Source organism: Myxocyprinus asiaticus, chromosome 15, assembly GCF_019703515.2.
Source record: "Myxocyprinus asiaticus isolate MX2 ecotype Aquarium Trade chromosome 15, UBuf_Myxa_2, whole genome shotgun sequence".
Taxonomy (NCBI): Eukaryota; Metazoa; Chordata; class Actinopteri; order Cypriniformes; family Catostomidae; genus Myxocyprinus; species Myxocyprinus asiaticus.
The window spans coordinates 45,677,015-45,701,404 of NC_059358.1; the positions used below are offsets into that span (position 1 = coordinate 45,677,015).

The 24,390-nt window shown below is 39.5% G+C and overlaps 1 pseudogene; it reads right to left on the reverse strand.

The window, feature by feature from the left end:
- The window catches only part of LOC127452706 (activating signal cointegrator 1 complex subunit 3-like), a 252,981-nt pseudogene that overhangs the window by 122,097 nt on the left and 106,494 nt on the right, over window positions 1-24,390 (reverse strand).

A 24,390-nucleotide genomic window follows, 5' to 3' on the forward strand; every position in this document is an offset into this window, starting at 1 on the left:
ACACTATATCATATTTCTTACGTTTAAGAATATAAATAACCTTCCTTCTTTTCATGGGGTGCCCCAACCCATTCACATTCCACATGGAGAGAGACAATCTGCTCATATTAACATTTGACATTTTGACATATGAGAAAAAAATAGACTGTGTGTCAAAAATAAAATTATAAAGACCACATTCCAACATTGGTGCAACAATCAAACCCCAAACTTCCCCCAGAACAGAAAAAAAGAAAAACGTGCGAATTAACCCCGCGCACGACGGCGCCAACTGGCGTCCATCCCTCTAAACTCAAACAGTTCATGTAAGCCTACGAGAATCCCCGCGACAACTTTGCCGTCGGATTGCTCAAGTCCAGTGCTTCTATACAAATTTTCTGAGACAGAATTACACAACAGAATGTTTTATGGTGTATGTTTTATGATCAACAAATCCTGGTGTGATCAGAGGAACGTACATTCTATCAAGTCATTCTGTTCTCCTGATCTGGAATTTCTTATGCTTCTGTGTCGACCATTCTGGCTACCGTGGGAATTCACAGCGGTCATTATCACTGCTGTGTATATCCCGCCACAAGCCGACACAGACGGGGCACTCAAGGAACTGTATCGGAGAATAAGTGAGCAGGAAACCGCGCACCCTGAAGCCGCGTTCATTGTGACCGGGGACTTTAATAAAGCCAGTTTAAAATCAGTCGCACCAAAATATCACCAGCACATTAGTTTCAACACACGAGGGGACCGGGTTTTGGACCATTGCTACTCTCCGTTCCGGGATGGCTACAAATCCCTCCCCCGCCCACCATTTGGCAAATCGGACCACTCTTCCATTCTGCTTCTGCCCGCTTACAGGCAGAAATTGAAACAGGAAGCACCCACCCTCAGAACGATCCAGTGCTGGTCGGACCAATCAGACTCCACACTACAGGACTGTTTTGATCACACAGACTGGGAGATGTTCCGGTCCGCCTCTGATGATGACATCGAGCTTTATGCTGATAGCGTAATGTATTTCATCAGAACGTGCGTAGAGGATGTGATTCCGACCAGGACAATACGGATCTATCTGAATCAGAAACCATGGATCAATAGCGATGTTCGCGCGGCACTTAATGTGCGGACCTCCGCTTTTAATTCTGGGAACGCGGAGGAGCATAAATAAGCCAGTTATGCCCTCTGAAAAACTATCAGAACCGCAAAACACCAGTACAGGAGCAAGATTGAAGGACAGTTTAACACCACCAACTCTAGAAGCATGTGGCAGGGAATTAACATCATCACGGACTTTAAAGGGAATAAAAACTCCGCCATGAACACCGCTGCCTCTCTACCGGATGAGCTAAATAATTTTTATGCTCGTTTCGAGGGAAATAACACCACCCTCGCGGAGAGAGCTCTCGCGGCTGAAGCTACAGAGGTTAGTTCACTCTCTGTCTCTGTAGCGGATGTAACCCGATCCTTCCGACGGGTGAATATCCGCAAAGCCACGGGCCCAGACGACATTCCGGGCCGCGTCATCAGAGCATGCGCGAACCAGCTGGCTGGTGTTTTTACGGGCATTTTCAACCTTTCCCTCTCTTTGTCTGTAGTCCCCACATGCTTTAAAACATCCACCATTGTGCCTGTACCAAAACAATCAAAAATAACTTGTTTAAATGACTGGCGTCCTGTTGCTCTGACCCCATCATCAGCAAATGTTTTGAGAGACTAATCAGAGATTACATCTGCTCTGTATTGCCACTCAATCTTGACCCGCTGCAGTTTGCTTACCGCAACAACCGCTCCACTAATGATGCCATTGTATCTACAATACACACTGCTCTCTCCCACCTGGAAAAAAAGAACACTTATGTGAGAATGCTGTTTGTAGACTACAGCTCAGCATTCAACACCATAGTGCCCTCCAAGCTAGATGAGAAACATCTCCTCATCACTAACCCTCAACACTGGAGCCCCGCAGGGCTGTGTTCTCAGCCCACTACTCTATTCCTTGTACACACATGACTGTGTGGCAACACATAGCTCCAATGCCATCATTAAGTTTGCTGATGACACGACGGTGGTAGGTCTGATCACTGACAATGATGAAACAGCCTACAGAGAGGAGGTGCACACCCTGACACACTGGTGTCAGGAGCACAACCTCTCCCTCAACGTCAGTAAGACAAAGGAGCTTGTGGTGGACTTCAGAAGAAAAGACAGAGAACACAGTCCCATCACCATCAATGGAGCACCAGTGGAGAGAGTCAGCAGCTTCAAGTTCCTGGGTGTCCACATCACTGAGGAACTCACATGGTCCGTCCACACTGAAGTCGTTGTGAAGAAGGCTCATCAGCGCCTCTTCTTCCTGAGACGGCTGAGGAAGTTTGGAATTAACCACCACATCCTCACACGGTTCTACACCTGCACTGTGGAGAGCATCCTGACTGGCTGTATCTCCGCCTGGTATGGCAATAGCACTGCCCACAACCGCAAAGCACTGCAAAGGGTGGTGCGAACTGCCAGACACATCATCAGAGGTGAGCTTCCCTCCCTCCAGGAAATATATACAAGGTGGTGTGTGAAAAAAGCTCGGAGGATCATCAGAGACTCCAGCCACCCGTTCTGGGCTGTTCTCACTGCTACCATCAGGTAGGCGGTATCGCAGCATCAGGACCCGCACCAGCCGACTCCATGATAGCTTCTTCCCCCAAGCAATCAGACTTCTGAACTCTTGATCTCCCACGATCAAAATACATCAGCACTGCACTTTATTACCCTTACTCTTATATCTCACACCGGACTGTCATAAATTATATTATTATTATTATATTATGTTCTCTCTTAACAACTGACTATCAACCGACAGCCTGAATGTCAATACAGTACAATACTGTACATTCTATATATATATATATATATATACTTTTTTTATATATTTTAATTTTTAATTTTTATTGAATAATGTGTATCTATATGGTAAAAAAAACAGAAAAAAAAAACAGCGTATTGTATACTGTACAGTGTATGTTATTATTTGTATATTGTTGAGTGTAATTATGTGTAAAAAATCTATAAAACAAAAATCCAGCCAATAGGCAGAATAAGCACAAAGAACGTGTAGATTCATGCACATAACTGTCCCGAAGGTGTGTTCCTCCACAAAACAAGCTCCAGCCACTAGGCGTAACCAACACAAAAAGAAACAAAAAAGGTGCTCAGTTTCCTCAGAGAGTCAAGTGAATGTTCAGTGAGTCAGGCCCACATGGCTGTTACATGAGTGGAACAAATGCCCTAATCACTCCAATGTTTGCAAGAAATATTCCACAAAACAAACTCCATCCGATAGGAGGCATAAGCACAAAGAACATGCAGATTCATCCACAAACTGTCCCGAATGAGTGTTATTCCACAAAACAAACTCCAGCCACTAGGTGGAACCAACACAAAAAGAAACAAAAAAGGCGCTCAGCTTCCTCAGACAGTAAAGTGAATGTTCAATGAGTCAGGCCCACTCGGCTGCATCGAGAGCATCACATAATGACTTACTCGTTCCATTGACTTTATAAAGGACATCGCTTGCTGTGGGCATGTAAATATTTTGTGGCCATCCTTAGGATCTATTCTCAATTTGGCCGGGAACATCAATGCAAAAGCGACCTTCCATTGATGTAAGAGTTTCTTGAATTCCTTGAATCGATCACGTTTCTCTCGTCGAATTCGCAAAGTCTGTGAACAAGAAAATGCTGTGGTTCTTCCAAGAAAGCCTTCCTTTATCCTCGACTCACATAACACAAGATCTTTATAGGATGATCGGGGCCTGTCTCCCTCCGTGGATCTCCTAGATGGAACTGTGTGAGCTCGCTCGATTTCCAGCTTATGGCCTGTTATGTCGAGCAGACTCGGGAAGAGCTCGTCTAGGAAATTCACCATATCTCTGCCTTCTTCGTCCTCAGGAATTCCAAAAATTCGGACGTTGTTTCGCCGGTTACGATTCTCAAGGTCTTCCAACTTTTCCCAGACGTGCTCCAAATTCACCTTCGTTGCTAGTGGGTTAGCAGCTAATTCCCTCTCCGATGACTCCAGATAATTGATCCGTTTCTCAACTTCCGTCACTCTTGTAACCAACTCAGTGAATTTCGTCTCCATGGCAGTGATCGATCAACATATCCAAGATCCTCCAAGTCAGCAATGACCTTCGTCAGCATTGCCGACATGTTCAACAGTTGATGCTGAATCTCTTTCACCTCACTCACCAAATTGAGTCCTGGGCTTTCGGCCTGCTGCTCAGGGGCTTCAGCTTGAGCACGTAAGTGTCTCTTAATGTCTCCGGAGCCCGAGGATTTTGAATTCTTTGACATATTGTCTTCATAGAACAGTTATGGAACGGGGTGTATCGAATCTCACTGGTTTATGACACAAAAAGTATTAAAACTAGCAAAATGCGCAGAGCTCGCCGTTCACGCGTCCAAACCACACATGGTGCCACACGACTCTCTAATTGTCATATTCATTAATTTTAGTCAATTGTACTCTGAAACGTCAATTTTAGTCGACAAAAGTAGATAATAATCTGCAAAAACATGTATTAAATTGTAACAGACCAAACTTTTACAAAATATTTAAAGATTTTAAAAATGTAAAAAAAAAAAAAAATACTTACAATGATTTAAACATGTATAAAACATATTAAAGATTGATATGTTTAATGTGTAAGATGAAAATAAAAAATAAAATAAAAAAAGGTCCTGAAAACCAGAGTTCCTGAAATAATAGCATATAATGAATAAACTTAAGTTTTAGCTACTTTGTTACAAGTTACTCTGTTGTGAATTCCTCGTGTTGTAGCACATTTTTAAGGAAACGGCATATTCACAACGCAACGCAAGTTCACTTGTTCATTGTTTTATTGTTTTTTTGTCTGTGGTTGAGGTTTGTGTTGTGGATATAGCTGAATAATGTCACATTTCTAGGATGTGTTTGAGTGAGGTAATTAACCTGTTAGTAAAGTTCATTTTAAAGGTGTTCAGTGAGGAAATGTCCAACATAATATTACTAGATTATATCAATTAATTATTTCTTGGTTTTCCTTCCTTTGAAAAACAAAAATCAATAAAAAAGAGTGTGTAAGTGCAATCCTATTTTTTTTTCTCATCATATTTTCATCCACAGTGTTTTAACAAATGTTGACAATGTTTTAATTAAAACCATTTGATTTTTTTTTATTATACATTTTTCCATCTCTTCTTTGTTATCATTGACAAAAAAACAAACAAACAAACAAACAAAAACACTTCGTCAACAAAATTACTTTATTTGTATTTCTTTTTTTGTCGTCAAATAACACTGATTGGTGGTCATTCACTCAATATTCATTCATTCCACCAATGTCAAAATGTGGAGGGTAAACACTTTTGCTGTAGAAGCTACTTTACTGGAGAAGCACATGGCATCTTCTCAGGTCTGTATGTTGCTTCACAAACAAACTAAAAGTTAATTATGACTGGCACTAGAGGACAACCGTGACAGTCGTATCCAGAGATCGCAGAGTGTGAAAAGATGGCCTTTTGAAGCCAGTAAAGGAATGATTTGGGTGAATGTGTCTGTGTGAGATGTGATGAGCTCTGTGGTTTTGTTTGTTTTGGGTTGCGTACTGCCGTGGTCACAACCTGGAAACAGAGCCAGAACTTTGGCATTTATCACAATTGTTTGGTTCTGTGGATAATTGGTAGCTACTAATTCATGATTGCTAATTTAAGAACCGCCTTCCAAAAAACACAAACGTCCTTGAACAGCTACCAACCTTTTTCTAACCAGCGCTCCCTGCAAACTGCTGTTCCTTAGATGCAGAGAGAGAGAGAGAGACAGCGATAGAAGCAAAGAAGAAAAGGAAAGACTGAAAATCATGCTGTTAGGGGCTGGAAGGTTGTGGATAGACTCTTCAGAAATGAGATTTAATGAGCTCATCACTGTGACAAATAAGAAAAGTCCCAGAAGAACATAAAACGACAATGAAGGACAATGTGGACCATGAAGAACTGATGTTTTTATTCTGGTGTTCTTAAAACATTAGTGACTTGTCACTGAGCATGCACGTTCTATCACCGAATATGCTTATGAGCCGACAGCATGTGTGGTCATGTAAACACATTAAACAGCTTTCCTTTATCGGTTAAAGTTCATAAACGTCGTAAGAATAAACTGATTGACACATGTAGATTTTTGCACATTACGCCAACTTCATGTTGCACATAAACACTTTAACCAGCATCATTTCTGGCTTATCCAGTAAGTTTGAGTACAGATCCTTCCTTTTTGGTACTTGTTAATACTAACACCAGCACACTGAGTCACAGAGGACAATTGAGGACATTGACAGATTCATACAAAACAAGATGCAATGAAGACTGCCAACACCCAAATTAATCTTCATGCACATCACAAGGTTCTATAACTCCACTGTATTCAATTTCTCATGTTTCTTATCTATGACCAAAATTACATTCAATAATGGAACGACTCAACCAAACACTGAGATTATTTTATAGCTTCACGTTCTTATAAAAAAGACTGAGGTTGGAGCAATAGGTTAAATAACGACATGCGAAGTGTGTGGTTTTTTTTTCTCCAGTGTCATTAGTTAAGGACACTCTTTATCGATCTATACGCTTGAAAAGAGGACAAACTTGTTTAGGTCAAATAAATGCAGTAATATTGATCAGTCTAAAGGCTTAAAAAAACATTGTGTGTTATGGAGTAAGCTTTTCTCGAAGAGACAATCACATGTTAGGAGCTAGAATGAGAACTAACTAGCAATAAAACATAGGGATGAGAAAAAATATCGACCTTCCGATGCATCGCTATCTTCATTTGAACGATCTTGATATGATTGCAAATCCCAAGATCGATCCTTTACTCTATGTGCAACCCTCTACTACAATGAGAGACAATCGCTGGTATTAGCAACCTAATTTAGCACTATGCGACAAAAATGTATATATTTGGCAACTGGCTGGTAAATGTTATGAATTAACTCACCAGTGATTGTGAAACAAATCAACAAATCAATGTAAATAGTACAAATTATGCAAATAAACAAACATGTTACAAAAATATTAGTGTACATGCAATATAATATCTTATTTATTGATTGAATACATGGATTTGCATTTTCAAAAAGTTAAAATGTGACCAAAATAATGAAAATAATGTTTTAAATATAGCTGGAAGCATAAATTACGGGGCCAAGCCCCAAAACGGACAGCATTGCACCATTCTAGGCAGAACACAAAGTGCACATAGATTGAACATAACATGCCCACCAAATTAACACCAATTCCCAAGTTGCCTCAGAGCAGGATCGAACTGGGCCCTTTCTACTTTACATTTTTACACACTAACCACTGCTCCACACAGCTAACATCCACCAAAAGGAACATACTAAGCTAAGAATATGCACAGCAGTCACCATTATCAACTTTGTATTCATGAGTCTTTTTAACAAAGAACAAAATCAAAATTTCATTGGGGAAAAGCCCATCTCAGTGAGAACAATATAAAATCTCAAGAACTTTAGAAAACAACTTTTCAACTGTTTTTAGTTGGACATATCCCAGTGCATGAACAACTAGGCCACTCGGTTGACTCATCTTAATAGTGCTAAAGAGATATTCCAAGCTGAGAGTACAAAACAATAGCTGAGAAAATCTCATGGTTAGAGCTATGTGGTTTTAAATTCTAGCAGGAATCATGCAGTCTAGAAGAGCCTACATATTAGTATGCACTACATGAAGACACAAAGGTCAGAAGTACAAATTTTTCATTGGATTCCAACTCGCAATGCTTCCAATGCTTTAACCACTAGGCAGTGCCACAAAGAGACATGACAAGTATAGAGTGAGCACAGAAAAGCGTTGGATTGCATGCTAACTGATTAGCATGCTAAGGAAATGTTTCCTGTGGTTAGCATTGTGATCAAATAGCATTAAAAAATAGGATTATTATTAGCATGCTAGGATTAGCATGCTAATCTATCATAGCATGTAGCATGATAACCATGTTAAACAGACATTTTGTCTTTTGTACTACAGGTGATGCTAGAGCTGCATGATTTTGGATTAATTGAATATATATATATATATATATATATATATATATTATTATTATTATTATTATTTGCTTCTAATAAAGACCACAGTTCTTGTATGATTTTGAAGAAAAAAATATTTCAGTGATTTACAAAACCTGACCATTAGGCTACTAAACAATATAAAATATAATTTAATAAAAGTTTTGACAAAATTTTCTTTACTCAGTCTATCTGAGAAATTCAATACACAAAAAAGTAGAAAGTGTAAGTTGTAAGTCAAAAATATAAACTCAGCAAAAAAAGAAACATCCCTTATTCAGGACACTGTATTTTAAAGATAATTTTGTAAAAATCCAAATAACTTTACAAATCTTTATTGCAAAGGGTTTAAACAGTGTTTTCCATGCTTGTTCAATGAACCATAAACAATTAATGAACATGCACCTGTGGAACGGTTGTTAAGACACTAACAGCGAACAGACGGTAGGCAATTAAGGTCACAGTTATAAAAACTTAGGACACTAAAGAGACCTTTCTACTGACTCTGAAAAACACCAAAAGAAAGATGCCCAGGGTCCCTGCTCATCTGCGTGAACATGCCTTAGGCATGCTGAATGGAGGCATGAGGACTGGATATGTGGCCAGGGCAATAAATTGCAATGTCCGTGCTGTGAGATGCCTAAGACAGCGCTACAGGGAGACAGGAAGGACAGCTGATCATCCTTGCAGTGGCAGACCATGTGTAACAACACCTGCACAGGATTGGTAAATCCGATTATCACACAGTTACAGGATGGCAACAACAAATGCCCGAGTTACACCAGGAATGCACAATCCCTCCATCAGTGCACAGACTGTCCGCAATAGGCTGAGAGAGGCTGGACTGAGGGCTTGTATGCCTGTTGTAAGGCAGGTCCTTACCAGACATCACCGGCAACAATGTCGCCTATGGGCACAAACCCAGCTTCGCTGGACCAGACGGGACTGGCAAAAAGTGCTCTTCACTGACGAGTTGCAGTTTTGTCTCACCAGGGGTGATGGTCGGACTCACGTTTATCATCGAAGGAATGAGCGTTACACCGAGGCCTGTGCTCTGAAGCGGGATCGATTTGGAGGTGGAGGGTCCGTCATGGTTTGGGGCGGTGTGTCACAGCATCATCGGACTGAGCTTGTTGTCATTGCAGGCAATCTCAATGCTGTGCGTTACAGGGAAGACATCCTCCTCCCTCATGTGGTACCCTTCCTGCAGGCTCATCCTGATATGACCCTCCAGCATGACAATGCCACCAGCCATACTGCTCATTCTGTGCGTGATTTCCTGCAAGACTGGAATGTCAGTGTTCTGCCAAGAGCCCGAATCTCAATCCCACTGAACACGTCACCTGGACCTGTTGGATCAGAGGGTGAGAGCTAGGGCCATTCCCCCCAGAAATGTCTGGGAACTTGCAAGTGCCTTGGTGGAAGAGTGGGGTAACATCTCACAGCAAGAACTAGCAAATCTGGTGCAGTCCATGAGGAGGAGAGGCACAGCATAAGCTCAGCTTTGTCCCTAAGCTATCGTACAAGTGGATACACGCGGTAAACTGGCAGACGCCATTGACTGGTTTCTCTCCGCCCACATTTGCGGCCATATTCTCTGGCCGGAAGTCTCGCGTGACATACTATCCACGAGAGTCATGTCCGCAATTTTGTGCGCGTTCCTCCTTACACACACACACACACACACACACACACACACACACACACACACACCCTCATGTGTTATAGGATTATTTTGGTTTCATATCTAATCATATCACTGTTTAGTTTGTAGTTGTAAGTCGGAGGTTTACTGACTGCATTGTATTAATTATTAATTGATATTACTGCATAAATAAACTTTGTTATATTTCAAAGAGAAGTGTTTTGGTTTGTTTTGCATACACCTGTGTCAAATGCTGACGGGATGTCAGTGCTCGGATTCAAGCCTTCATTGTTTCTTTTCGAAAATCGATATTTGGATGTCAATTTTCCTAACAGAATAATCTAATATTGAGACTGTTATACTATCTGGTTATTAGTCCCTGATTCCAGGGTGGTGCCCCGGCAATATTAATCCTTATTAATATTCTATTGATTTTTGATAATTGATAATTATCTTTGATGATTGTTGAATTTGAAGGATCAATAAGCTAGTGTTATTTTTAATCAATGTTTCATCGATGTTAACAATTAATGATTATCTTTGAAAATTGTTGATTTAAAGAATTAAAAAAAGCTAACATTGATTCTCATCAATGTTCTATTGATTTTAATAATTAATAATTATCTTTGATAATTATTAATTATTGCTAATAACCAAACCTGCTCCTAAACTTAGCGCACTACATTTACTGGAGCCCCATATGAGGTTTTAATGAGTTAGATTCTATTATTTAATTTAAATATTAATTAATAACTAAAGAAATAATTATTAATTATTTCTGATAGTAACACTGATCTAAACAACCAGTAAAGCCCTACAGTCCATAAGATTTATTCAAGAATAGATTTTTTTATATATATATATCTAAGTCCCTCATTTCATCTGTTGTGGATTGCACAATTGGAAAAATCTTAGTCTCAGATTACACCCTGGTGAGTTTAGAAGTGTTGCCACATATGGAGAAAAATAAATCATATAGTTGGCACTTTAATGTATCCCTTTTGCAAAATCCTGCATTCCAACAAATGTTAAAGGCTGAAATCAGTGTTTATGTGGAGACCAACTGGTCCTCAGTATCCTCTGTGGGCATGGCTTGGGAGGCACTTAAGGTGGTTCTTAGGGGCCGGATCATACAGTATGCCTCATTCATTAAAAAATCCAAAGCACGAGAACTCGTGGAGTTGAAAGGGAATATTGAAAGTGCCGAAGCAGAGCTGAAGCGCTGAATGTTGTCTGATGGCCTCAGAGAATTGACCCGATTGAAATACAGATAAAATACTATTTTGTCATGGAAAGTGGAGTTTTGGTTATTCAGGGCAAGACAGTCATATTTTGAGTCGGTTGACAAAGCAGGAAAACTTTTGGCTAGATATATAAAGCAGAGAGAGTCTTTTTCTACTATTCCCTCAGTCAAATCTGCTGGTGGTGAAATATTTACCTCAGCCATTGATATTAATAATGCTTTTAAAGAGTTCTATCTTGATCTTTATAGTTTCATGTCTTCATCTACTGATGAAGATATTAGAAACTTTGTGGAACCTCTAGAACTCCCTAAATTGTTGACTGAGTAAAAAAAAATTCTCTTGATTCTGAGATAACCTTGGAGGAGCTTGATGAGGTAATTAAGGCCTTGCCTACAGGAAAGTCTCCGGGGCCAGATGACTTTGCCACTTAATTTTTTAGATCTTATGATACAGAACTGGCTCCACTTTTGCTAGAAGTTTATACAGAATGATTAAAGAATGGAAAGCTTCCGGCAACCATGACACAAGCCCGTATCAGTCTGATTCTTAAAAAGGACAAAGATCTAAGCGAGTGTAAGAGTTACCGTCCAATTTCCCTGATCCAGCTAGATGTTAAAATTTTGTCAAAAATTCTGGCTAACCGGTTAAGTAAAGTTATGACATCTCTTATATAAATATATATATATATATAAGAGAGAGAGAGAGAGAGAGAGAGAGAGAGAGAGAGATAGATCAGGTGGGATTTATTCGGGGCTGCAGCTCTTCTGATAACATTAGGCATTTCATCAATATCATGTGGTCAGTGGCAAATGATCAGACTCCGGTCGCTGTCATCTCACTTGACGTCGAAAAAGCGTTTGATATGGTAGAATGGGATTATCTTTTTAAGATTGTGGAAATATATGGGTTCGGGAATACTTTTATTGGATGGATTAAGTTACTTTATAGACCCCTGTAGCGGCGGTACAGACAAATAGATTCATTTTCAATTATTTTACTCTGGATAGGGGCACCCGGCAGGATTGCCCTCTTTCCCCATTATTGTTCTGTCTTGCCCTGGAACCATTAGCAGCCGCGACAAGAAAGGAGGATGATTTTCCAGGGGTGATGGTGGGAGGTATGGTGCATAAACTTAGCTCTGACAGCGTACTGCCCGATAATGGCTTTTCAGTCAGGCGCCTTTCAGTGGCCCAAACAGGGTATTAAGTATTTGGGGATTTTATTCCCAGCAAATTTGTGTGATTTAGTTAGAGTTAATTTTGACCCTTTAATAAAAAAAATTTCAAGCGATGTGGGTAGATGGGCTTCATTACATTTATCGATGATTGGGAATGTTAATGGTATTAAAATGAATTGTATTCCAAAATTCAACTACCTGCTACAGTATCTCACTATAGATGTCCCCCTCTCTTATTTCAAGCAATTTGATAGCATAGTGAAGTCCTTCATTTGGAATGGTAAACATCCCAGATTACATTTCAGTAAGCTGCATAGGCCGATTGACAAAGGTGGGCTAGGCCTACCCAAGATTTTGTTTTATTATTATGCGTTCGGTCTCAGACATTTGGCTCATTGGTCTCTTCCACCTGAGAAAGCCCCTCCCTGGCTTTGTATTGAACAGGAATATCTTGCCCCTATTTCTGCTGGTCAGAGTGGATTGTGAGGGGGGTTACTACACTCTGTGACCTATATGAGAGTGGAGTGTTGAAATCCTTTGAAAATTTGGTTCAGCATTTTGGAATTCCCAGATCTCAGTTTTTTTTCGGTATTTACAGCTGCGCCACCTGCTCTGTACTATTTTGGGGAGTAGCATACACCCCCCTAAAGCAGCAGACACTCTAGGAGGGGTGATTACTGCTAAAAGGTCATGAGGCATCAGTGTATTACTCCCTGCTAATTCAGAGTATGGGGGGCAGAGCTTTAACTTCTCTCAAGAGGTTATGGGAGAAAGATTTAAACTTGGTATTGAAGGAGGGAGAGTGGGCTAGCATTCTAAAAAAGTCAAGTTTGCATCTAGAGATGCAAGGGTGCACTTTCTGCAATTCAAGATTTAACATCAATTTTATTGGACCCCCTCTAGATTGTATAGGCTTGGTCTTAAAGACATACCCACCTGTTGGCGATTTGAATCAGAGGATGGAGACATAACTCATGTCTTTTGGGGGTGTGTTAAGGTTGAAGGTTCAGAGTTTTGTGTGTGATGTATTGGGCACTCAGGTTTCATTTCCCCCCAGATTCTGTAGTTTGGGCAATGTCATCGATATAGAGAATAGACACATAAAGTGTTGGGTCCTAACCAGTGTCATGATCACCAGACAGATAGTTTGAAGGGCATGGAGGTCGGCTGGAGCGCCCTAATTTCAGGAGTGGTGCTTGGAGATGGGAAGGGTGGCGGCCTTTGAAGAAGGGTAATTTAGAAGACTGGGGAAATTTAACTTGTTTGTGGGGAAATGGGGCAGATATCTGCCGTTTCTGGTGTCTACTGTATAATCATGTTTGACCACTGGGATGTTGTTGGGGGCCAGGGTAGGGTTGGGGATTGGGAGGGGTAATAGTGGGGGTTAATTGTTGATTCTGTGTATATATGTTTTGTTTTTCTGTGATCAATATGTGAATCAATAAAAAAATGTGTTTATCAAAATAAATAAATAAATAAATAATAATAATAATCCTGTTAAAAAAGTGCAAAAAGTAAAAAAAAATAAAATAAATAAAAAACATACAGTAACATAAAAAAGTAACATAAAAAAGGATTTAGACTGTTCATAGTCTAACTTGCTAAAGTGAAGTAAAAAGCAAATGAGAGGAAAAAAGCTTCATAGACAGGTCATGTTAACTTGGTGATGCACCAGTAAATAAATAAGCAAATATGCTTAAAAACACTCATTAAATTAAAACATTGGGGCCTTCACTGCTTCTTTTGTAATTGTTGCTTCAAACTTTGAAAATAATTATTCAAGACCCAGTAATTAAATAGTAAACAGTCAAAAGTGCTTCAAGTTTTCAGTAACAGTAGCAAGTAAACATTTAAAAAATATATATATTTATATAAAAATAATATAAAAAAACATTAAAAGCAATATAATGCAAAAAAACTACTTCAGTTATTGACAAGCTTTACTGTGTGATTATTATATACTTTATACATTAATACTACTTTGATGCAGTCAGAACTGTTCATTTATTACATTGAGTAAAAATACAATATTTTATTTTCTCAAAACTGCCCTTAAACTCTTAAAGCAACCATTTGAGAGAAATCCTTGACAATTGTGTTGCTTCAAATGGATCATCACTCGAAAAAGATGACATAAATAAAAAGATAAGTTGTTGATCTGCCTCTCAATAACCAACATCAGCAAACTGGCACTAGAATAACACAGAACAAGAAATAAAGATGTAAATCCAATCTACACCCTGTTCATCTTATTTTGTCCATTTGCATGCCACTTGAGTTTGCCAAACTTGAATTTGTGCAAACAGATACAATCAGTCAAAGTATTCATCTTGTTGACGTATGCATTGAGATTGAATTCCATCTCTCTCTGCCGTTCCTTTATATTCCACTCCTCTCACATAGCACAGAGCAGTCCTACACATATCCATTGAGACCTATGTGGCAAATATTATTTATTAGAATTTTTTCATTATTGCACAGCTGTGAGAAAGTGCAGTCTACAGTAACCGCTGCTTCCAAAACGTATTCAAGTTCCATCTGCCTACTGTCTGCAACCACTGGCCCAACAGGGGGGCTAAAGGGGGATTTCATAAAGAAAATTAAATCCATCATGCTCCCACAAGAAATTAATATATGTCACAGCCACTTCTGACAATTTAATATCAAGCTGCGAGAGACGCTCCCCACTATACCTGCACTGGCACTGGGCTAGAAAGAGAACGGCCTAGAGTACATTCACATCAGCTTTGAGTTACAACTCACCAAATCTCTTCCCATTTCACTTATCAACTTTAGCAAGACTCAAAATTTAGTTCTAAAAACAATTTAATGGTCAATCGCAAACTACAACTTAGATCTTGTCCCAAAAATTAATTTGTTAAATCTATGTACTGTACAGAGAAGGATGTTTATTTAGTAAGTCTTCTAAAACTTGATGTTGCTGAGAAACAAGATATACTGATACATCAAGAATCATTTTGTTACTGCATATTATTGAATCATGATGTGCAAAATGATTTTCAACCTTTATTACAGTTAAGATTCTGAAATCTCATTGGATAAGCCAGGATTATAATACACCACGTTGCCAAAATCCATTACCAACTTTAACCAGCCTTTAGTTAGACTTCACATCACACCAAACAGTCCTTTAGCCATGAAAAAAATCACTAACGCACAGCATCTCTTGGCCATATATACTGCTCTTATGTCCATGACCAGGACATGCAGTTAAATATATAACTCATCTAGCCTTGAGGGCAAGAGAGAATATGGGCAGCATCTTGAAACTACACCCAAAAAAACTGAAATAAATCAAAGAGAAGATGTAAGCACTGGAAGGACCGAGCATTTGCAAGGTGATGGGTGATGTGGAGGTAAGAGTATGCTTGTTTGGAGATTTATGAGATACAAAAATTGAGTTCAGGACGAGCCAGAGGGCATGATATAATATAGCAGTGTAGCTACCGCAGATTATGTGACCTTCAGCGGTGGAATACAGCGATGATGATTTTCAACTAAAGCGCTAAACCTTTCTGAGATGGCCTTGGTCATGGCCTTTCATTGTGTTTCTCCTTGAGAAGACTCTTCCTGGACATACTTCAAAAGACAAATGATGATCATGTCCACAGATCACAGACAGCAATACACACAGCAGAACAGCATGTGGATGTGTAGATATGAGGGACACATAATGTGGCTATGGCCGTTCAAGGGCCTGTCCCTCATAGCCTGCACAATGAGGTCACCATGTTCCATACTATTAACACCACCTGGACACTGATAGCCCCAACGTGGACACAATTATCAATTCTTATGTGTTGATCAACAGATTAGGACCAGCACTGGCAACGTGGTTTACCTCATGTGGTTTAAGACTAGAATCTGGAATGGGGTTGGAAGTTTGGGCTAGGAAGAAGGGTGGGAGCTGAGGATTAGGATCCAGGTTACATGCAAGGGTGAGGGGTCATGGCTAGGATATAGAATTAGAGGTTAAAGACCCCTGCACACTTCCTACGAAATCAAAGAACGGACGTGTGTGACATCATTTTGAACAAAATCTGGCCAAAACGAAGGTTTTTGCATTAGTTTAGGTTGTTCATAACAGCTTGCCAGGGCGAACTTTCAGGGAAAACTTCTCACTGGCTGCTAAACAACTTCTTACTGTGATTGGTCCACGTCACAGGTAGAGGTGTCCTGAAGCTCCACCTACATTGAGGCTGACAACTAAATCCTGTTCAGTCAGTAAGATCATTCAACATGAGCACACCGGGATGCAGAGTTATTAGGGAGCAGAAGCAAATTACCTACATCTGTACAATCGTTTGCACAGAGATATTTTCTAAGAACATGTCATATTGCGGTTGTTTTTGTTTAATTAGTCTACAATAATCAAACCTACTCAAATGCTCTTAAATGCCCATTCACTCTGTTGCTTGATACGCTGCTTAGGCCTGTCACGATAATTACGTTATTGACTTATCATATGATATATGGTCATGACCTCGATCATTTTTGCTGACCTCGATATTGCCCTTTGTGTTTACATGCATGTTTGTTTACATAAGAATGAATGTCACCAACATTTTAGCCAGTCGTGCTGCTTCTGTCCTCTCGTCTGCTCTCTGTGTCGGAGAGTCTAAATGGACTTGTTTTCTAAGCTGCATTCCACAGCTCCAGTGTGGGAACATTTTGGCTTTAAGCGGAATGAGAGCCGGTGTGTCGACTTCGTTTAAAAACAGTGGCAGCAAAAAGTGGCAATACAAAGGACTGGGCGATACATCGAATACCCACGATATCACCACGATGATTTTGCTGAAGATATAAAATTCAACAATGTTGTGTATATCACGATGATTTTAATGAGCCTTTTATCTGGCCATTAAGTTTCATAGAGTGCATCAGTAGACTAATTTCACGATTCTTCAGGGCTGTATAATTAATCAAAATAACAGAAGGCTGCGATTAAAGACAGATAAACATGGTCTGTGTGCGCTTCAGAATGAACCGGCGATGTGCTGATCTGTGTGCACGCACGGGGGCAACGGGGCTCAGGGCTTCTAGTGTTTCTGCTCCAGGACTTTATCATAACAAACCTCCTCCATGTCATGCAGCTGCTGGACCTGTGACAAGAACATTTAACAATTACAAAAATTTACATAACTTCTATTTTTGAATAGAATGTGTTATAAAAAACAGACTTTACTGGCATAGACTGATATCTGTTGACTGTTGGGTACCTTGTTTGTAGTCTTGATGCCCACAAAGCTCTGGCCTGGAGGAACAGGACAGAACCGACTGTCAAAGTAGAACAATCCAATATAAGGGTTCACATGCAGAAATTACGCCACATCCAGGTAATTTGGCAGAGTTGCAGAGAGACCAAGTATTCGTATCATACTCTGAGTTGACTCCACCTACAGAAACATGGATTATAACACAGTTTTGAGTGCATTCTATAGAGAGTAATACTTTTCTTAATGAAGGTTTTATTTTTACAAATAAAAAATAAATACATAAATGATAATCAAAGCCAACATTTAAAATTCCATGGATTAATGTTTACTGTGTAAACCATTATTTTCTGGACAGGGTCAAAATGACAATTTTCACACCTGATTTGGGGGGCAGGGGGGGGACTATAAGACAAACACTAGATTAATGTTGCTTAGTCTTTCTTGACTCTTGAAAATTTAGATTTTGACATTACTGTCTTTATGTGGATAAATAAAGGTACAGTACATTTCTAGTTTCAGCAGAATTTACACTTTTACATTTATTTTGCTAGACAAGTGAAACTAGCTTCATACCACAACCCAAAGTCATTTTCTTTTTACCATTAAAAATGAAATAAATGAACAATTTATGCAAGAAGCCACGTTGAGAGCCCTATACAGTGCATTCATGAAGTATTCAGACCCCTTAATAATAATAATAAAAAAATAGTGATAACAATAAATTGTAAAAAGTAGCCTATATGTATATGTGTACGTGTATATTTACTGTATATACCTGGTTCAAGTTGGATTGTTTCTATTCTAGAGGACTGTTAAGCTTGTTTGTTGATGTCACATCCTCCCAATCTGTTCACACAAGATCTCCTGAGTATTAACCCCTACCTGGACTACATTTCCCAGAATCCCCTTCCTCCCGCCATTGACTCTCACACCTGTTTTCCACTTACTCATCAACTCCCTGTGTATATAATCTCTGCTCTAGCTTCACCTCATTGCGAAGTCTTACCAATTTACCCTGTTGTCTTGCATTTCTGAGCATTTATCTTCTACTATTGCCTGCCTGTTTGGACCATTGCCTGTTCCCTGGATTTACCCCTTTGTCTATCATCTTTGATTTATTGCATTGTGAGGATTGCTTACCTGGTTTTGACCTCTACTTGTTTGACTACGATCTCTATTAAACTCTGCACATGGATCTTCACTCAGTGTCTGAGTCTGACTTGTTAGAGTTAACCACATGAAACCACTGACAATCACATTGTGGAACATCCAGGGTATTAACTCAAAGCTTAAAATTGTATGAACATAGACATAATAATATTACAGGAAACATAGCACGGAACTGATGAGGACACTCTTTGTCCCAGGGATATCGTGAAATATCTTTATCGTCCCGAAAACATGAACAAATTACACGTGGGAGAGATTCAGGGGGCACAATCATTTGGCACAAACTAGAAATTGATAAATATATATCTAACTAGTCAAAAAAGAAGAATCCCGTATCTGGCTCAAAATCAGTAAACGACTTAGTCAAACAACAAAAGATCTATTCTTATGTGCTCTTTACATTCCTCCCTCTGAATCTCCTTACAATAATGAAGATATCTTTGAGGTTCTACACAAACAAATCAACCACTTCCATGCCCAGGGAAGTTTTCTGGTGTGTGGGGATCTAAATACAAGAACAGGATCCCTACCCATCTACACCACAGACAGTGGGAATAACTATATATTTGGGCAGAGCTTTCCACAAAACGATGAATGTTTTTAAATTTTAAATTTGTAATTTAGTCCGGAGAATAGCTGGGATGATGGTGTTGAAAACCGAACTGAAGTCCACAAAAAGGATCCTTGCATATGTCCCTGGTCTGTCCAGATGTTGCAGGATATGATGCAATCCCATGTTGACTGCATCATCCACAGACCTGTTTGCTCGATAAGCAAATTGATGGGGATCTAGAAAGGGTCCAGTGATGTCCTTCAGGTGGGCCAACACCAGTCTCTCAAATGACTTCATGACCACAGATGTCAGGGCGACAGGTCTGTAGTCATTAAGTCCTGTGATTTTTGGTTTCTTTGGGATGGGACTTCACACTGCTCCAGTGATCTATTGAAGATCTGTGTGAAGATGGGGGCCAACTGGTTAGCACAGGATCTAAGGCCCTGTGTTTTCCTTATTCTTTGTTTTTGAAAGACGCAGCTCACATCATCTTCACAGATCTTAAGTGCAGGTTGAGTAGCAGGAGGGGGGAGGAGGGGGGTAGCAGGAGGTGTTGATGTTTGTGTGAAGTGAAGGTCAGAGTGCGTGTGGGGTGTGAGATTGGGCCTTTCAAATCTGCAGTAGAACACATTCAGGTCGTCAGCCAGTTGTTGGTCCACCACAGGGTTGGGGGTAGGAGTCCTGTAATTCATAAGTTGTTTCATGCCACTCCACACTGATGCAGGGTCATTAGCTGAAAACTTGTTTTTCAGCTTCTCAGAGTATCTTCTTTTAACCACTCTGATTCCCTTATTCAGTGTGTTCCTGGCCTGATTGTACAAGACTTTATCCCCAACTCTGTAAGCATCCTCTTTGGTCTGACGAAGCTGCCTGAGTTCCACTGTAAACCATGGTTTGTCATTGTTGAATGTTAAATAAGTCCTAGTAGGAATGCACATATCCTCACAGAAACTGATATATGACGTAACAGTATCTGTGAGCTCGTCCAGGTCTGTGGCTGCAGCCTCAAAAACACTCCAATCAGTGCAGTCAAAGCAGGCTTGTAGTTCCCACTCTGCTTCATTGGTCCATCTCTTTACAGTCCTTACTACTGGCTTGGTTGATTTTAATTTCTGCCTGTAGGTTGGAAGAAGATGAACCAGACAGTGATCAGATAGTCCCAAAACTGCTCTAGGAACAGAGCGATATGCATCCTTTATTGTTTTGTAGCAGTGATCCAGTATATTTCTGTCTCTGGTTGGGCATGTAATGTGCTGTTTGTATTTGGGCAGTTCACGTGTGATGTTTGCTTTGTTAAAATCCCCAAGAATAATAATAACTGAGTCTGGGTATTGTTGTTCTGTGTCTGTGATTTGATCAGTCAGCTGTTGCAGCACGGCATTCAAACACGCGTTTGGCGCGATATACACACTCACCAGAATAAACGAGGAAAACTCACACGGTGAGTAGAAATCTTACAGTTAATAAAGAATAATCCAAATTAGGACAGCACATTACAGCACAACTTTAACATTGTTACATCTGTACACCAACTTTCATTGATGTAAAAGCATGTTCCACCACCTCTCGTTTTCCCCATTAACTCCGCGATGTGATCCGCTCAAAACAGCTGAAAGCCCGGCAGATGTAACGTGCTGCCCGGAATGGCTTCACTCAGCCAGGTTTCTGTGAAGCACAAGGCAGCAGAGGTTGAAAAGTCCTTGTTTGTGCAGGTGAGGAGATGTAGTTCGTCCGTTTTGTTAGGGAGAGAGCGGAGATTCGCTAGATGAATGCTCAGCAGTGTTGTTCGAAAGCCCCGCTAACGGAGTTTGACCAGCGCGCCTGCTCGTCTCCCTCGTCTGCGTCTCATAGCGTGTTGAAACAACACAGCCGCACCTCTGTCTAAAATGTCAAACAAAACGTCCGAATATTCAAAATCCGGGAAAAGATTGACTGGTATATGCTGTCAAATGTTCAGCACTTTGTCTCTGGTAAAACTGACTGGAAAAAGATTACTAAACACAGGACAAACAAACAAAAATGTAACAAATTAGCTTAAAAAGGGAATTATTTATAATTAATTATAACTGGTTATAATTAATAATAAATATTTAGATTGGATCTTAGAATTAACTGTAGCAGAATCGATATTACAATTATTTGATCTGTCCGTCCAATATAAATATGTAGCAAATTAGCTTAAAAAGGGAATTATTTATAATCAATTATAACTGGTTATAATTAATAATAAATATTTTAGATTAGATCTTAGAATTAACTGTAGCAGAATCGATATTACAATTATTTGATCTGTCCGTCCAATATAAATATGTAGCAAATTAGCTTAAAAAGGGAATTATTTATAATTAATTATAACTGGTTATAATTAATAACAAATATTTAGATTAGATCTTAGAATTAACTGTAGCAGAATCGATATTACAATTACTTGATCTGTCCGTCCACCGAGCAGACAATATAATTATTTATCAATTCTAGGAAGATTACTTTCCTGGCCAAGGAACGATAGCCTTCCTACTTATACAGTGCTAGCAGTAGTTTAGCATGTAGCAAGGAGCAACATTCAGTGACTTTGAATTGTGAGCGGAACACAGAGACAATCAATTGTGAATATAAGGGATTTAATAAATGAAACTATAACTAACATACAAACAAACTAAGCAAAACATACATATATAGAATGAAGGAATAGTAAGAAAAGGAGAGACAGAGAGCAGAGAATGGCAATATTTCACGTCAGTTAACCACAACCTAAATGAGAATCATCAGAGACACAATTCACCTTAAAAGGGGTTCAAACTTAAACGCGCATCTAATCAGTCGTAAATGGTTAAATGCATTGGTTTGTTGCTGAATAAGAGTCTTGATGCGGTAGACGAGGTTCTCGATGATTTCTTTAGGAGTGAGTTGAAGAACTCCACAGGAAATCCACAAAGTTACTTGAAGGTAAACACTGCCAGAAGGTTAAACTCAAGAGGAGAGTTTTGGAGTGGGTTGGTCTCAAGAAGAAGAGTTTTGAGCGATGATTAGTCTGCATTCTGGAGTTTTGATAGTTCATTGCCGCACCCATTTTGTGGGTGGAGTGGCCAATCAGAGGCATGCATTTTGAGCGGGAGAAACATCCTTTGTCTCCGTTTATGGCCCATTCGCATTTTATTGCTGATCTGGACCGCTAGTGCAGCTCTTAATTCAAAACATAGTAAGAATTGTTCGATGCATTTCACGATCACATGGTGTACATTATTGTGTGAGAAATAAAGGGAAGATCATTTTGATACCAAGAAGGTAACCTCCAGACGATATTAAAGCAGAGATACACTCATACACTTGAATATAGGCATTTAACGTCTAACTAATACAAGTAAAGGGTTTTAACTAAGTTAATATAATAGGGGAATATACATACAACACACATGCATATAGCAGATACATTTATAACTGCTTACTATGGCCTAAAATAGAGAAAATGTCTTTAGGTGTGTGTGTGACGTGTATTGGAATTACTGGAGACAGACAACTGCTCTGGTGCCTGGCACGGGGGGTCACCCCCCTTTCTGTGGAATGTGTTTGAAGCTTGATGGAGACACTTCAGAGGAGACCTGTTTTAGCATCCTTTTGATAGTGATAAAGACCATCTGCAATTTAGCACCCATATAAATGTAAACGCGGAGGCCAGGTCAGTAATTTATAAGCAAATGTCAAAAGGCTAAAAGGTTTTTTTTTTAAACAAAGTGTAATTAACCATCACTGATCTTACACAGACGTTACAAAAACAACAAAACAATAGAAGTGCTCCACACTGAGGCGGCCATCCGCGGCGCCATCATGATGTATAATGTTCACATAAAGGACGTCTTTTATAAAGTTGACGGACCGAGTAAGTCATGGTGTATTTTTGTTTGCGCGACTTCCGAGTGAATTTGACTCATCCGATTATTATTATTTTTTTATTTATTTTTTTGTGCTGGTTCTGCCTGTCGGCTGGAGCTTGTTTTGTTGATTAACACTCCTTCAGGTCAGTTGTGGATGAATCTGTTCACTCTTTGTGAGTTTGTTATGTGGAGTATTTTTGCGGGACACTGGAATGGTTACGTCATCTGCTGCACTCATAACAGCTGGCTCACTGAACATTTGTGACACTTGTCTGTCCGAGGAAACTGCATGGCTTTATATCAGCTGGAGTTTATTTTGTGGAGGAACACACCTTCGATACAGTTCTGTGAATGTCTCGTGAATGTCTACATGTTCTTTGTGTTTATTTTGCCTGTTGGCTGGGGTATGTTTTACAAAGTATTTTCTATTATGTAATTTTGCCTCACAAAATTTGTATAGAAGAACCGGACTTGAGCAATCCGACGGCAAAGTTGTCGTGGGGATTCTCGTAGGTGTACATGGACTCTTTGAGTTTAGAGGGATTGACACCAGTTGGTGCTGTCATGCACGGGGTTAATGCGCACGTTTTTCTTTTTTCTGTTTGTTTTGTTCGGGGTTTGATTGTTGCATTAATGGGGAATGTGGTCTGTATAATCGTATTTTTGACATGCAATTTATTTTTTTCATTATCAATATGTCAAATGTTAGTATGAGTGGATTATTTCTTTTCTTAAATGTAAGAAATATGATATAGTGTTTCTTCAAGAAACGCATCTTTCCCCGCAGGAAGCTGAAAAATTTGGGAAGATATGGGGTGGGCATGTTTTCTTTAGTGCTGGTTCAAGTAAGAGTAGCGGAGTCATTACATTGATAAATAAACATCTAAAATTCAAATTTCTCAAACAGATTAATGATAAATTAGGAAGAGTCATTATTGTTTTAGCAGACATTCAGGGGCAAATGGTTGATTTTGGCAAATATTTATGCGCCTAATGCTGATGATCAGGGCTTTTTTATAGATCTTGAGGGGATGTTGCAAACCGCTGGCACCCCTCATGATATAATATTGGGAGAGACTTTAATCTGTTGATGGATTCAGTCCTTGATCATAGCGAAGCAAAACTGTGTAAGCCCCCTAGAGCAACACTGACACTTCACAGGATGTGTAAAAGTCTTGGTCTTGTAGATATCTGGTGACTTTTGAACCCATCTTGTAGGGATGATTTTTTCATCAGTCCATAAGATTTATTCTAGAATATTTATTTATTTTTTTATATCCAAGTCTCTCATTTCTTCTGTTGTTGACTGCTCAATTGGAAACGACTTAGTCTCAGATCACGCCCTGGTGTGTATAGAGATGTTGCCACACACAGAGAAAAAGAAA